The sequence below is a fragment of the Rhagoletis zephyria genome, unplaced genomic scaffold (assembly GCF_001687245.7).
Source record: "Rhagoletis zephyria isolate East Lansing unplaced genomic scaffold, Rhagoletis_zephyria_1.1 Rzeph_scaffold_00088, whole genome shotgun sequence".
In the NCBI taxonomy this organism is placed as follows: domain Eukaryota; kingdom Metazoa; phylum Arthropoda; class Insecta; order Diptera; family Tephritidae; genus Rhagoletis; species Rhagoletis zephyria.
In genome coordinates, this window is record NW_016157172.1 from 313,460 (window position 1) to 326,765 (window position 13,306).

Below are 13,306 nucleotides of genomic sequence, written 5' to 3' on the forward strand. Positions count from 1 at the left end.
TTTTTTTTCACCCGAGATAGTCAAAGTTGGGGAAGAAAATATCAAAAAGTTAAAAATCCAGAAATAGTCCTAATTTTATGATGGTTCCTTAATATATTTTAACTACATTGCATTTGAGTATGGAGAGGCAACTATCTGGAAGTATTTTACATAAAAAATTTACTAAGTATTGCCCGGTTTGTAGTTGCAGTTAAAGAAAACACATGAAAAGGCACGATTTTTTTTTAATTCGAAAAAATGTAAATATTTCAAAAACAGTGACACTTTTACCTGAAAATTTTTTGTTTATCAAGGAGCTCACCCCCCCCACCTACCTTCCCCTAAAGTTTGGCACGTTACTTCTGGGACACCCTGTATATATATATATATTTTTTTTTATTGTAAATACTGACTTTTTATTTTATTTTTATTTTTTTTTATTGTAAATACTGATTCCACACCGCGCCTTTACGGAGGGAAGAACGAAAATTAGATAAATGCAACTCAGTAGTTGTCGAAGTTTCAGTAAAGTTATGTGAACAATTATTATTCCTTTGAAAAAATGGACTGGTAAAATTATGCAACAAGTGATTTAAGTGTGCTTATATTACCAAGGTATAATGCATTGAATCGGTATCGGTTAGCAACACCGAAACTTTGGGTACCGAGTATTGCGGCAACTTTGCACATCACTATTTTTAAAATGACACTTTCATCGATGTCAATTGCAGCACATATAAGAATTTCCTGAAAGGCACGAGTGTTTACGAGGCGGTAAGTTGCGTATTTTTGCTTGTAGTATTTTAATTTGATAGTTTTTGTCTTTCCTTTCAGCTCTCGTTGGAAATATTCCACCCAGAACATTCATTCACTCAAGTACGGCATATTTGACACTCATAACCGAGTTCGCCAGAAAGATGAATGGGCAATTCTTGTATGCAGAATGGAAAGTGCGGAATTTTCATATGCAGGCGATACTCGCAACACCAATGCCTCTCGGAAAAAGCCAACCAAGTATCGCGAAATATGCATTAATCTAATATGAAGCTTTTATTCAACCCATATTATCTAACTAATATCTTTTCTTCTTTAAAGCGCTTTTCGTATTCCGTCTTTGCCATCTTTGACCCTACTTGGTTATAATTCATCTAAAACGTGCTACTACTTTTATATTTGGGTAATGAATACACCTAAAATAATAAAAACTTCAAGAAATCTTTCGGAATTATGCTATTGTTGTGCACGACTTGTGGTAATATATTAATGGTTGAACAGGATACAGCAGGGCACCGATTTTCAGGCAATACCTGCCCATATATATGTAGTATTAAACGAAAAATTTCAACTCGAACATTTCCACGATTGAAGGAAGTTGATCATATCATGGGTGGTGCAGCCGCATTGGAAAATGTAGATTCCACCCAAGCTGAATGTCCTGCGTGCTCTCACAAAAAATCTTATTTAATGCAAATGCAGACCCGGTCTGCGGATGAGCCGATGACCACATCTTATAAGTGTTGCAATAAAATTTGTGGCCATAACTGGAGGGATTACTCCTGTTATGCGCCTTTTCAAAATTAAGTCATATGCGCTTTGTTGCAAAGTTCAAAAAACGCTTTTGGATGCCTATTGGCATCCATGGTACCTACTCCTTCTTTCGACATACTACACTAAAATGCTTCCAGCTTCACGGGGAAAGGTCTTCGACGTGCTAGACTCCAGGGCTTTAAATGTTGCTCGCCGCTATTTATTAAACGGAGATTATCGCATTGCCTACGGGTACTGTGTATGGTCTAGCTCGTATTGCGAATAACGAGGAGGCCATAAAACGACTATATGAAATAAGGACGTAATTGTTTTAAACCAGTTGCGATTTGTGTAAAAAATTTAGAAGCCTTTCGTCTCTATGGAAAGTCGGACCATTTAAATGATTCCGTCTTGCCTCGGACTACTGGAACTCTCACAATATCTTGCGGAACAATTCAAAAGCAGAAGTGCTCAGAGTTTAAACATTCAACAACGCGCGGGATATCGAACAAACAACATATTTCGCGTACTGCGACAAAAGGCTCGTTGTCGTTACCATATAATAGCTGGTAGCGATTTTAAAGCATTGTGGTGTACGTGGCAGTCTACAATTTGTTTACACAGCAGCTAGAATACCTACGTGTAAGTGCACGTACTTAATTCGCTTAGGAATCTACTCGCAATGTGTAGTATACTCGTGTATCTCAACCACTCAACTCGCCGTTCGAGACAGGAAGTACTAGAACTACTATTAAATGGTCTTAAAGATTGGAGTACTGTGGCTAGTTCAGCGTCGACCACCAGTGCCGGAGTCAACGCTGTAAGAATATTGAATGGCACCAGCAAATCTGATCCCGGGAAACGAGAGTAGTGCATAAGTGTTGACGAAACTTTGGTGAGTGTTAACTATCTTTTGCCTGGATCTAAGTTTGTGCATGCATATATATGTCTATATATTTTGATGATTAGGCATGGTCGAATGTATATTTCTATTGGTACCAGGAACTGGGCCATAAATTAGTTCTAATGTCTTCGAAGCTTCGAGATTCGAATTTGAGTCGAATTTTAGCTCCAAACTGGCGAATTTTCGAAATCGAACTTTGTGGTGTTGAAATTCGGATAAAAATCGAATTCTTATATAAACAAAAAACTAATTTCGTCTTTCTGACGCATTTGCCAAAAATGTGGCTCGAATAGAACTGCTCGTCTTGTTTACTTAAGTATGTAACGTGAAGTTCGTACAAATCTCTCTTGTTCTTGTGGAGCACGAAAAATAAAGTGCATTATACTTCTCAAAAGATTAGTTTCAATATACATATAAATTTTTGGATTTTTCGCTGATATATTTTGAGAAAGAAATACTTGTTATTTACTTTTGGTTGTGAAGATAGGCTGCGGATAATTAATCACTTCAGTGTAAGTTCAATTGCTGGTCCCTTTTTCGATTTGAACTATCCTTACAAACAAACTTTTAAATTTTTCTGTAAAAGGTTGTTGAAAATTTGAAAAAATACAAATTAAATCGAATTTGTATCACCAATTGTCGAATCGAATAATCGAATGGTTGGGTAATGTTCGACATTCGGAAGAAATCGAATTTCACTCCCCCCCCTCCCCATCCCTAATGCTAAATTGCATAACTTTCGGTGTGACGGAATCACGTGATTATTTTGTATTGCTTAGGTACGCATGCTTCAGACATGCGCTTTCGAAGCTACTCGTATGGAAGATTCGGCAACTGGAATATTTGCCATTTGAGATGTGGGATTGCGTAGGGCATTGAGAAGTGGAATTCGCGATGGTTGTTACGACGACGTAGATGATGAGACAGAGTTGCTGGGTTGTTCCTCATCCTGTTCTCTATATGGCGGCAATAAGACAAATTTTACTAATGGCCTTGTGACTTGCCCTCTTTCGGTAATGACATCCACGACTCGTACGAGGTTTTCTGAACCTGGGTGTAGGTTAACGATTCTACCTAATCTCCACTCGTTAGGTGGTAGGTTGTCCTCCTTAATATAGACGAGGTCTCCATTTTTCAAGTTGGCTTGTGGGTATTTCCACTTATTGCGCTTTTGGAGTTCCGACAGGTATTCTGTTTTCCACCTCTTGCAGAACGTATGGTGTAGAGCCTTCAGTCTTTGCCAACGATTCACAATCGACGCACGGTGTTCATCAGCGTCGATTTCAGGAGGAGCAAGAAGGTGCCCGCCGACTAAGAAGTGACCTGGAGTAAGTGGCTCTAAGTCTGAGGGTTGGTTTGAAGAGNCTCTGCATAAAAGGGTCGTAAATTCTTCGAATGTATATTTATAGTTTCAAGCGATTTTTGTGAAGTGGCATTTAAAACTTTTGACTCCCGCCTCCCGCAATCCACCCATGTGGGGGCTGTGGCGGGAATGAAATGCCATGTAAGCATTTGATGGGTGTATTTTGTTATGGTGTTATTGCGGGCATCGGCCATAAAAGCTTTGAATTCTGATCTTAGCGATCGCGAAGCTCTGCCAAAGTTGGTACCGTTGTCGGAGTAAACATTTTTTGGGCAACCTCGCCTCCCTACGAATCTTGCAAATGCTGCCAAGAATGATTGTGTGCTTAAATCAGAGGTGGCTTCCAAATGGATCGCCTTGGTTGCAAAGCACACAAACAGACATACGTACCCCTTAGACACCCTGCAACCTCGTCCGTTGTAGTTCTTTATGTCGAAAGGTCCGGTGAAGTCGACACCTGTGTTAGTAAACGCGCGTGAAAATGTGGTACGTTCTTTAGGAAGAATGCCCATAAGCTGCGTTTGCGACCGTTTTCGATAGATCGTACAGGTCTTACAGTTGTGAATTGTCGATTTGATCATATTCTGGACTCGAGGTATCCAATATTGCGTTCTAATCAAGCGCAACATAAGCTGATTCTCACCATGCAGTGATACTTTGTGAACGAACTGGACTATAAGACGAGACAAGTTGCTATTATATGGAAGGATAATTGGGTGGCGCTCGTTATAAGCGAGATCTAAAGATTTTCCAAGGCGACCACCTGTCCTAATTATATTTTCCTTGTCGATGTATGGGTTCAGGGACAACATTTCACTTTTTGGACTTATTAATTTTGCTCTCTCTCAGTGATGAGTACTCCTGACCATAATGCTGCTTCTGGCAGATAATTATTAAGCGTAGAGTCGTTGCTTTGATTTCATCCGCTGAAGTCGAACAAGATTCCGCTTGAAATGAAGCTCTAGTGTTACGGCGAGTTCTTTGGGAGAATCTCAGTACGTATGATAGAACTCTCAAAGCTCTCGGTAGATCGGAAAATCTTTCAAGAATATCATTACTAATATCGACTGCCGTGGTCGCATGAACCTGTACCCTTTTTTGTTCTAACTGTGTCTTATAGTCCTTTTCCTGTGTGGGCCATTGTGTTCTTTCTTCTTGCAACCAAGAAGGGCCCTCCCACCACAAGGAACAGTTTACCAATTCTTGCGCACTAATACCCCTGCTAGCTAAATCTGATGGATTTGATGCTGAATCCACATGGAGCCAATTTTGGCTTCCAACTTTCTTAATGATTTTTGTCACGCGATGGGCAACAAATGTTGACCATGAGCAGGGAGGTTTTCGAACCCAGGCTAGGATAATAGTCGAATCTGTCCACAGATGTTTGGTAAACTGGCCTAAAGTGAGATTGCTAACGATCGATTCAACAAGTTCTGCAAGCAGAACAGCACCGCAAAGCTCCAATCGTGGTAACGAAATAGTTTTGACCGGTGCCACTCTGGACTTAGCCAGTAGAAGATTGACAAATACCTTTCCCGCTTTTTGAACCCGAAGGAAAATAGTGGCTGCGTATGCCTTTTCTGAGGCATCCTTTGCTAAACGCGTTTCAGTTCGAAAAAATTGTGAGCAAGCGATCTTAAGTGACGGTCCTAATCGTACGTTATTTGGAAAATCCTGTTTGAACGGCAATGACACAATATATTTGCCTTCTTTATTCCTTTTAGTCGTGTTTTTATAAAGTTCCTCGCAATAGGTTTCATCTTTGTTGTAGGTCTTATTTCTTGGGATATCTTCCAATTCCCAAAAGGACGCTAAACGTTTGTCTAAATTTATTTCGCTAAAAAATGATACGCACTTATTCGCTGGGGTACTTGTGTCAGTTTGACCGATGAGAATCCAGCCGAAGGCGGTTTCCTGAGCAAGAAGAGTTCCCAGTACGTCTTTCCTGATACCGCCTAGCATTATTTGTGCGAAAATGTCTCCACCGAGGACAAGATCAACTTGCTCACTTACAAAAAATCTCTTGTCTGCTAAAACTAAATCTGGAAACGCTTGTTTAGTCCTAGCATCGATTTGGCAAGTCGGCAGATTTCCAGTTAATTGTGGTAATACCAACACGGTGGTATCTATATTGATCAATGGGTCAATTGGTGACCGCAGTTGTATGAAACACGCCTCTTTTACTTGAGCTGAGACCGTATTATTTATTCCAGATACTTGAGCTTGTATCCTCCTCGAGGGCAGATTAATCCTACGCTTAAGTCTTTCAGTAATGAAAGAGCACTCCGATCCGGAATCTATTAGTGCGCGGGCCGAAAAATTTGTATTATTAAAATATATATTGACTCGGGCGGTCCCTAATAGAATTCCTTTGTTGGTATTAGCAAAGCAGGATTGGACATTTTGGGTTGGTCCTTTGTTTGCTTTGGTAGCATCGTGTCTTGCCTGAGCTTGAGCAGAAGTTGACGCGATGTTGTCTGACCCATCGGATACGTTTGTTTGATGCCTTTGGTTCATAGTTGCTTTTGGCTGAAATGCTTGAATGTGAAGGAGCGTGTGGTGTCTTTGGTGACAGATGCTGCAATTAAATGAGCATGTACACCTAGTCACAGTATGTCCAGAAGATAAGCAATTCAAGCAACCATGATTATTTTTAATGAAGGCGATTCTGTCTGACGTTGTTATTTTGAGAAATTTTTGGCATTTTGACAGTTTGTGATTATTGCCTTTACAAAATTTGCACAGGCTCTTGGCTAAGCTTGCTTGGTAGGCCCCATGCCTTTTCTGAGTTCCATTGTTTTTGCTATTTTGGGGCTTTGAAAATCGAGGGTGTTTTACAGCTTTAATATCTGATATTGTTTCAAGTGTTTGAAACCTATTAGAGAGGAATTTATCCATATCCTCCCACTTGGAAATTTCGGTTTTATTTTCAATTGTTTGTTCCCAAAGAGCCAACGTACTCTCTGGCAATTTCGTAGAGCAGAGATATGTAACTATGGCGTCCCAATTGGATACGTCAATTTGATGACATCGCAAAGCCGATAAACAATTATTAATATTTCGTTGTAACTTTTTTTAATGAGGTACCGCACTCACTTTCTACTGACTCTAGGTTAAAAAGAATCTTTATCTGCGAATTCACTAGAATGCGTTTATTCTCGAACCTATCACATAGGTTTTTCCATGCAGTATTGAAGCCCTCGTTTGTAACATCACATTTGCTAACTATCTCTTTGGCCTCCTCCTGAGTTTTCTGGTTCAAATGAAACAACTTTTCTACAGGAGTGAGGCGCTTATTATTGATATAAAACGAGAGATAATCGCCTTTGAACACATCCGTATCACACGGTGGGAGATGGATGTTGTGTTCTCTGGCCGACATATCCTCGGTATCTTTGTCACTTTTGACGAGCTTCGCATGGAGTTCTGTCATGTTCGGCAGCGCAGATAAGTAGAATAGGTACTTTTATACTTAGCCTTCACTTAGGCTGATTTTGCTTCTACCGCACCTGAACTTAAATACTCTTCGTACGCTATCTTTGCTTTCCTCCACATGGCTTTCTGTTCCTCTTGCTGGATGGCAAGAGTGTATTTTGTGTGCTCTGTTTCAGTCATGCTATTGTAGTCGGCCTCAAACTCAGGCACAACATCAGCTAATCGGATAAATGTTTCCATTTTTAAGATGCTAATGAAAATAAGTTACGAGAGGACTACGAAAATGATAACTTTCCCAAAGTTTTAAGCGAATAAACCACTACAATCAAATAAGTTAACACCGCAATTAAGGTGCAATTTCGCACGGATATCAAATTATTTATTAAATATCAAGCGTAATATATGTATGTAAATATATGTATTTATGTATACTCGCGTACACTAATGAAAATCTTCCAAGATTGCAGGAACTGATACTCGCCACCCAACTCTCAGCGAAATATTTGTGTATAAATGTGAAATAATTCAACTGTGCTACGCAGATATTATTTTTGTTGATTAATCGTTCAAAGTGATCTTGTGGATGCAGAATTGCAGAAGTTAAAAAGTGTCCCAATGTGAAACCAAATGTATGCAACAAGTGCAGTCACAAGTGAGGTTATGTATCCTCAACTCAGTGAATTGTTGTTAGTGCCGATGATTTGACCAATTAACAAATGCTTGCAACACGATTGTTTGAAAATATTGAAAGCTAACTCGATGTGAAAAATAATAAAATCGATGCTTTGCAAATTTGAATAAGTGATTGTGAAAACACGAAATTAAATATAATTAAAAAAAAAACTTGTGCTCGCTATAAATTAAGGTTACACTAACAACTGAGGTGGTGTTAAGCACAGAAAAATTTACTGTAACCCACACTTGTGTATTGCTGCAGATATTTGTTCACAACGTTATTTACTAATTAAGTGCGAAAGAACACAAAAAGTGATATCAATGCACTGATGATTTTCACAAGATCACTCGCGATAATTTTGGATCTGCGCAGGGTTTTGGTATTTTAAATATTTGCTGTATTACGTATACGAGAATGTGCAAGAAATTTGAAATGTCAACCACATACCTTTGAAAATCCTGAATGTTTTTTAATGTGGTGCTGGTGATTAATTTGGGTGTTGTGTACTGATGTGGTACGTTCCCGACTTATGGTAACTTCACGCTAGTGTTTGTGGCAATTCTCCAGTTGATGCTGGCGGACGGTTGTATGCGCAGATGTAATAATCTGGAGATTTGTGACNTGACTTATGGTAACTTCACGCTACTGTTTGTGGCAATTCTCCAGTTGATGCTGGCGGACGGTTGTATGCGCAGATGTAATAATCTGGAGATTTGTGACCGCAAGTGACCCTTGACCGCTGGTATATTCAAAGAATGGCGCCTTTGTTTAGCTGCAGTGGACTGTATTTGCTTTGCTCTGGTTAATTATAGTTCCTGGCTCGAAGGACCATGAAAAACCCTGGCGACTTAATGGGTATAGACTCGATAAGTGCACCAGTGTTTTTTATTGAAAAAATAAGAAAACAAAAGCACCAGGTTTTAGTTTGAAATACAATTAAGTTTGGCGGTTTATTTAATAGGTATATTAAAATTCAAGGGGGCTTACAATATTACCTTGGTTATGAAGTGGTGTGGTGGCGGAACGTCCGTAGTCGCTGGTGATTAAAATCCAATAGAAAGTTTAAAGAATTAGGAACTGAAGTCGAACCCTCTAAACGGTTTGAAGAGTTCCGTTTTCAGGGGAAATTTAACGAAAGTGCACTGATAGGAAAAGTGCAGTTTTTATTTTTGTCTTGTTTCACATACGAATGTGTATGTGTGTGCATCTGTTAAATTAACATTAGGGTGGTACACCCGATAATTTAATTTAAGAATTTTATTTAGCGTGGAGGCCTAAACATATAAAAATGTGAGATATCGAGGGCTTGAATTCATTAATACCTTCAATCTGCAATTCGCACAAAAACTAATTTGAGATTTTTGAAACCATCTGCGACTTATTACCTGTCTTTATATAAGGCAAAATTAAGATCACTGATGACAGTTGAAGCTTAGGTGGATTTTTATATCAGAATCTCAAGTGAAAAGTGCGCATATAGAGGGTATTATTGAATATAAGCCCTAGATGTTTAAAATATATAAAAATNCGACTTATTACCTGTCTTTATATAAGGAAAAATTAAGATCACTGATGACAGTTAAAGCTTAGGTGGATTTTTATATCAGAATCTCAAGTGAAAAGTGCGCATATAGAGGATATTATTGAATATAAGCCCTCGATGTTTAAAATATATAAAAATTGTATTTCAACGTATACAAAAAATAAATCTACTTGCGTTACAGCACGACGGGAGACGGGGAAGGAGGGGCCGCGGGGCCGCGGCGTACCGTGACGTGGTGTGCGCGCCGGTCGCGCGGGGTACGCGGGGCTCGAAGCTAAGCAAATTTAATGTTTGAAAGAGAAATAATGTCAATGGATTTTATTTCGATTTAAAAAGGTGCGACCTTATTTCCGTTGATCTTATTACCTGTCACCATGAAATATACTTTACATCCGATTCTCATACCCACCATACATAACACAAAAAATTTCATAAAGATCGGTCGAGCCTTTTGGGAAGAGTTCGATTTTCATATGTATATTAGATAAGCACGATGCGAGAAGCATAGAAAAAATTTCGATGAAAAATAAAATATTTTTTCTCGGGTTCACAACTACCCTATCTTTTAAGTTGGAACCAACAATACACACCCACAAAATTTCATTGAAATCGGTTAAGCGGTTTGGGAGATTTGCGTAAACGAACACAGTGACACGGGATATTTATATATTAAGACCCTAATANAAAATATTTTTTCTCGGGTTCACAACTACCCTATCTTTTAAGTTGGAACCAACAATACACACCCACAAAATTTCATTGAAATCGGTTAAGCGGTTTGGGAGATTTGCGTAAACGAACACAGTGACACGGGATATTTATATATTAAGACCCTAATATAAGCACCTACCATAGATACGTTTGCGTACCAAATTTCAATTTCATTTGACTTATGGTTTTGAAATTATAGCTGATAAAATTGTTCACGCCTATGGGATGTGCCACGCCTTCTTTTACAAACCCATTTATATATAAGCACCTACCATTGATATATCTGCATACTAAATTTCAAGTTCGTGGAACTTATAGTTCCGAAGTTATTCCTGTTAAAAAATTCCATGCCTATTGGATGTGCCATATACTCTTTTCCAAACTCATTTATATATACTCTAATATAAGTACCTACCATTAAAATGGCTGCGTACGAAATTTCAAGTTCAAGCGACTTATAGCTCCGGAGGTATAGCTGATAAAACATTCCAGGTCATGGGACGTGCCGCTCCCCCTTTTAAAAACTCACTTATATATAGCCTACTTTAAGAACCTACTAAAGATACGTCTGCGTACCAAATTTCAATTTCACGTGACATATGATTCCGAATTTTCCACGCCTATGGGATGTTCCACTCAGTTATATATGCCTTATACTATGTTCACGTTGAGCCTTTAACACGAGTTTATGGGCCATTTTGGAGTTAAATGGTTAACACTACTCATTAACTCGGAGTTTGCCATACCAAAAATTTTCGTTTAACTCGCCTCAAACACCACTTTTATTTGGAGTTAAAGCGAATGAAACCCTATTTTTTGCCCGAATTTGGTTTGTGTCTCTGCATGGTTGTCAAACTTTGGCCGCACTAGTATACAAATTTGTCCGCACTGTCGAATTTTGACATTGCACAATCATATGTTTTGCTGTTTTTATATGAAGTGGAGAATANGCACAATCATATGTTTTCCTGTTTTTATAAGAAGTGGAGAATATCTGTATTTGGTAAGTTTGTAAGAAAATTGCAAAATTTAACATTAATATGACATTTAAACTTGTATACATAAAAAACCACAATATCATAGAGTGGAAATAATCTTGCCACCCGTGTTTTGTATAGCAGAATGGAACGTGCAAAAAATATAGAAAACTCGGCGAGAAAAAGGCGCAAGAAGAGTTTTTGGGAAGGCGGGACAGAAGCTTGCTTTGTGGAGTTGTGGGGCCAGAGGTACAGGTAAGATAAAAACATGGAATATAATAATTAAGAAACATGCATACATATATGTATGTGTATTTGTGCAGAAAATGCAAGGAATCCATTGGGCCTACAGGAGGTTCGCCGGCGCAGTGGCATCTGTTCGAGGCAGTGCACAGAATAGTCGGAGGTCACAGAATCATCAACGTTGACGTTGTCGTAGAGGAGAGCATTCAAAGTGAATATTAATTTTTTATTTAATTTGTGCTAATATATTAGCAGAATGCGTATAAGCGAAAGTAAATAAACAAACGTCAAACTAAACTCGGAGTTTATTAAACACCCCAACGAGAACACTTGACAGCTGTTCATTAACTCAAAACGTTAAACTCGAGTTAATATTTCAACGTGAACATAATATTAGTTAAAGCGCCTACCGTAGATATGCCTGCACACCAAATTTCAAGTTCTTGGGACTTATGGTTCCCAAGTTATTGATAAAAGGGTCCACACCTATGGGATGTGCCACGCCCCTTTTTACAAACATGCATACATATATGTATGTGTATTTGTGCAGAAAATGCAAGGAATCCATTGGGCCTACAGGAGGTTCGCCGGCGCAGTGGCATCTGTTCGAGGCAGTGCACAGAATAGTCGGAGGTCACAGAATCAACAACGTTGACGTTGTCGTAGAGGAGAGCATTCAAAGTGAATATTAATTTTTTATTTAATTTGTGCTAATATATTAGCAGAATGCGTATAAGCGAAAGTAAATAAACAAACGTCAAACTAAACTCGGAGTTTATTAAACACCCCAACGAGAACACTTGACAGCTGTTCATTAACTCAAAACGTTAAACTCGAGTTAATATTTCAACGTGAACATAATATTAGTTAAAGCGCCTACCGTAGATATGCCTGCACACCAAATTTCAAGTTCTTGGGACTTATGGTTCCCAAGTTATTGATAAAAGGGTCCACACCTATGGGATGTGCTACGCCCCTTTTTACAAACTCAAGTATATATAGCCTACTGTAAGCACCTACCGCAGATATGTCTGCATACCTAATTTCAATTTCATGTGACTGATGGTTGTGAAATTATAGCTGATAAAACTTTCCACGCCTATGGGATGTGCCACGCCCCCTTTTACAAACCCCTTTATATATACTTTACTGTAAGCAGCTACCATAGTTATGTCTGCATACCAAATTTCAAGTTCATATGACTTACAGTTTCGGTTTTATAGCTGATAAAATATTCCACGCCTGTTGGATGTTCCACGCCCACTTCTACAAACTCATTTATTTATACCATACTATCAGCACCTACCATATATATGACTGTATACCAAATTTCAAGTTCATGTGACTTGTGGTTCCGAAGTTATGATTGTTAACAAATTTCACGCCTATGGGATGTGCCACGCCCGCTTTTACAAAGTCATTTATATATACTCTACTGTAAGCACCTAGTTTCGAAGTTATGGCTGATTAAAAATTTCACGCCTATGGGAGGTGCCACGCCCCCTTGTCGAATCCCAATTTTTTACCTTATTATAGGCCCAGGTGTCATGGCAATACTCTGTCAAAATTTTGTTCGATTCTGTCCGTCCGTTTAGGCTGCAACCTGGCACAAACATACATACTGTGAAGACCCCAAGTCCATCACTAAGGGCCTCCACAATTTGAATTTCATTTTTATATATACATGTATACTTATTGTTGAATTTTGATAATTATTATAAGTGAATATACATATTAAATTCATACACTTTGATTCAATTGCGCGGGCTAAAGATAAGTTTTAAATTAATCTTTCTTGGCCAATAACAATTGGCTTAGACCTAAGACATCATAATATTACTATTACAATAAGGTCAAATGCCTTTTATTTTCCCCCATACAAAATCGACCCAGCCTAATGTACATATGTAATTCGATCTCACGTATGTATATAACTAACAATTCATTT

General features: G+C 38.5%; 1 protein-coding gene and 1 pseudogene across 1 annotated transcript in view; one reads left to right on the plus strand and one right to left on the minus strand.

The window, feature by feature from the left end:
- nAChRbeta3 (nicotinic Acetylcholine Receptor beta3) overlaps positions 1-13,306 on the minus strand; it is a 208,755-nt gene that overhangs the window by 38,590 nt on the left and 156,859 nt on the right. The window lies entirely within an intron of this gene.
- On the plus strand, positions 1,195-1,560 carry LOC108374329 (DNA-directed RNA polymerase III subunit RPC10 pseudogene; annotated as a pseudogene).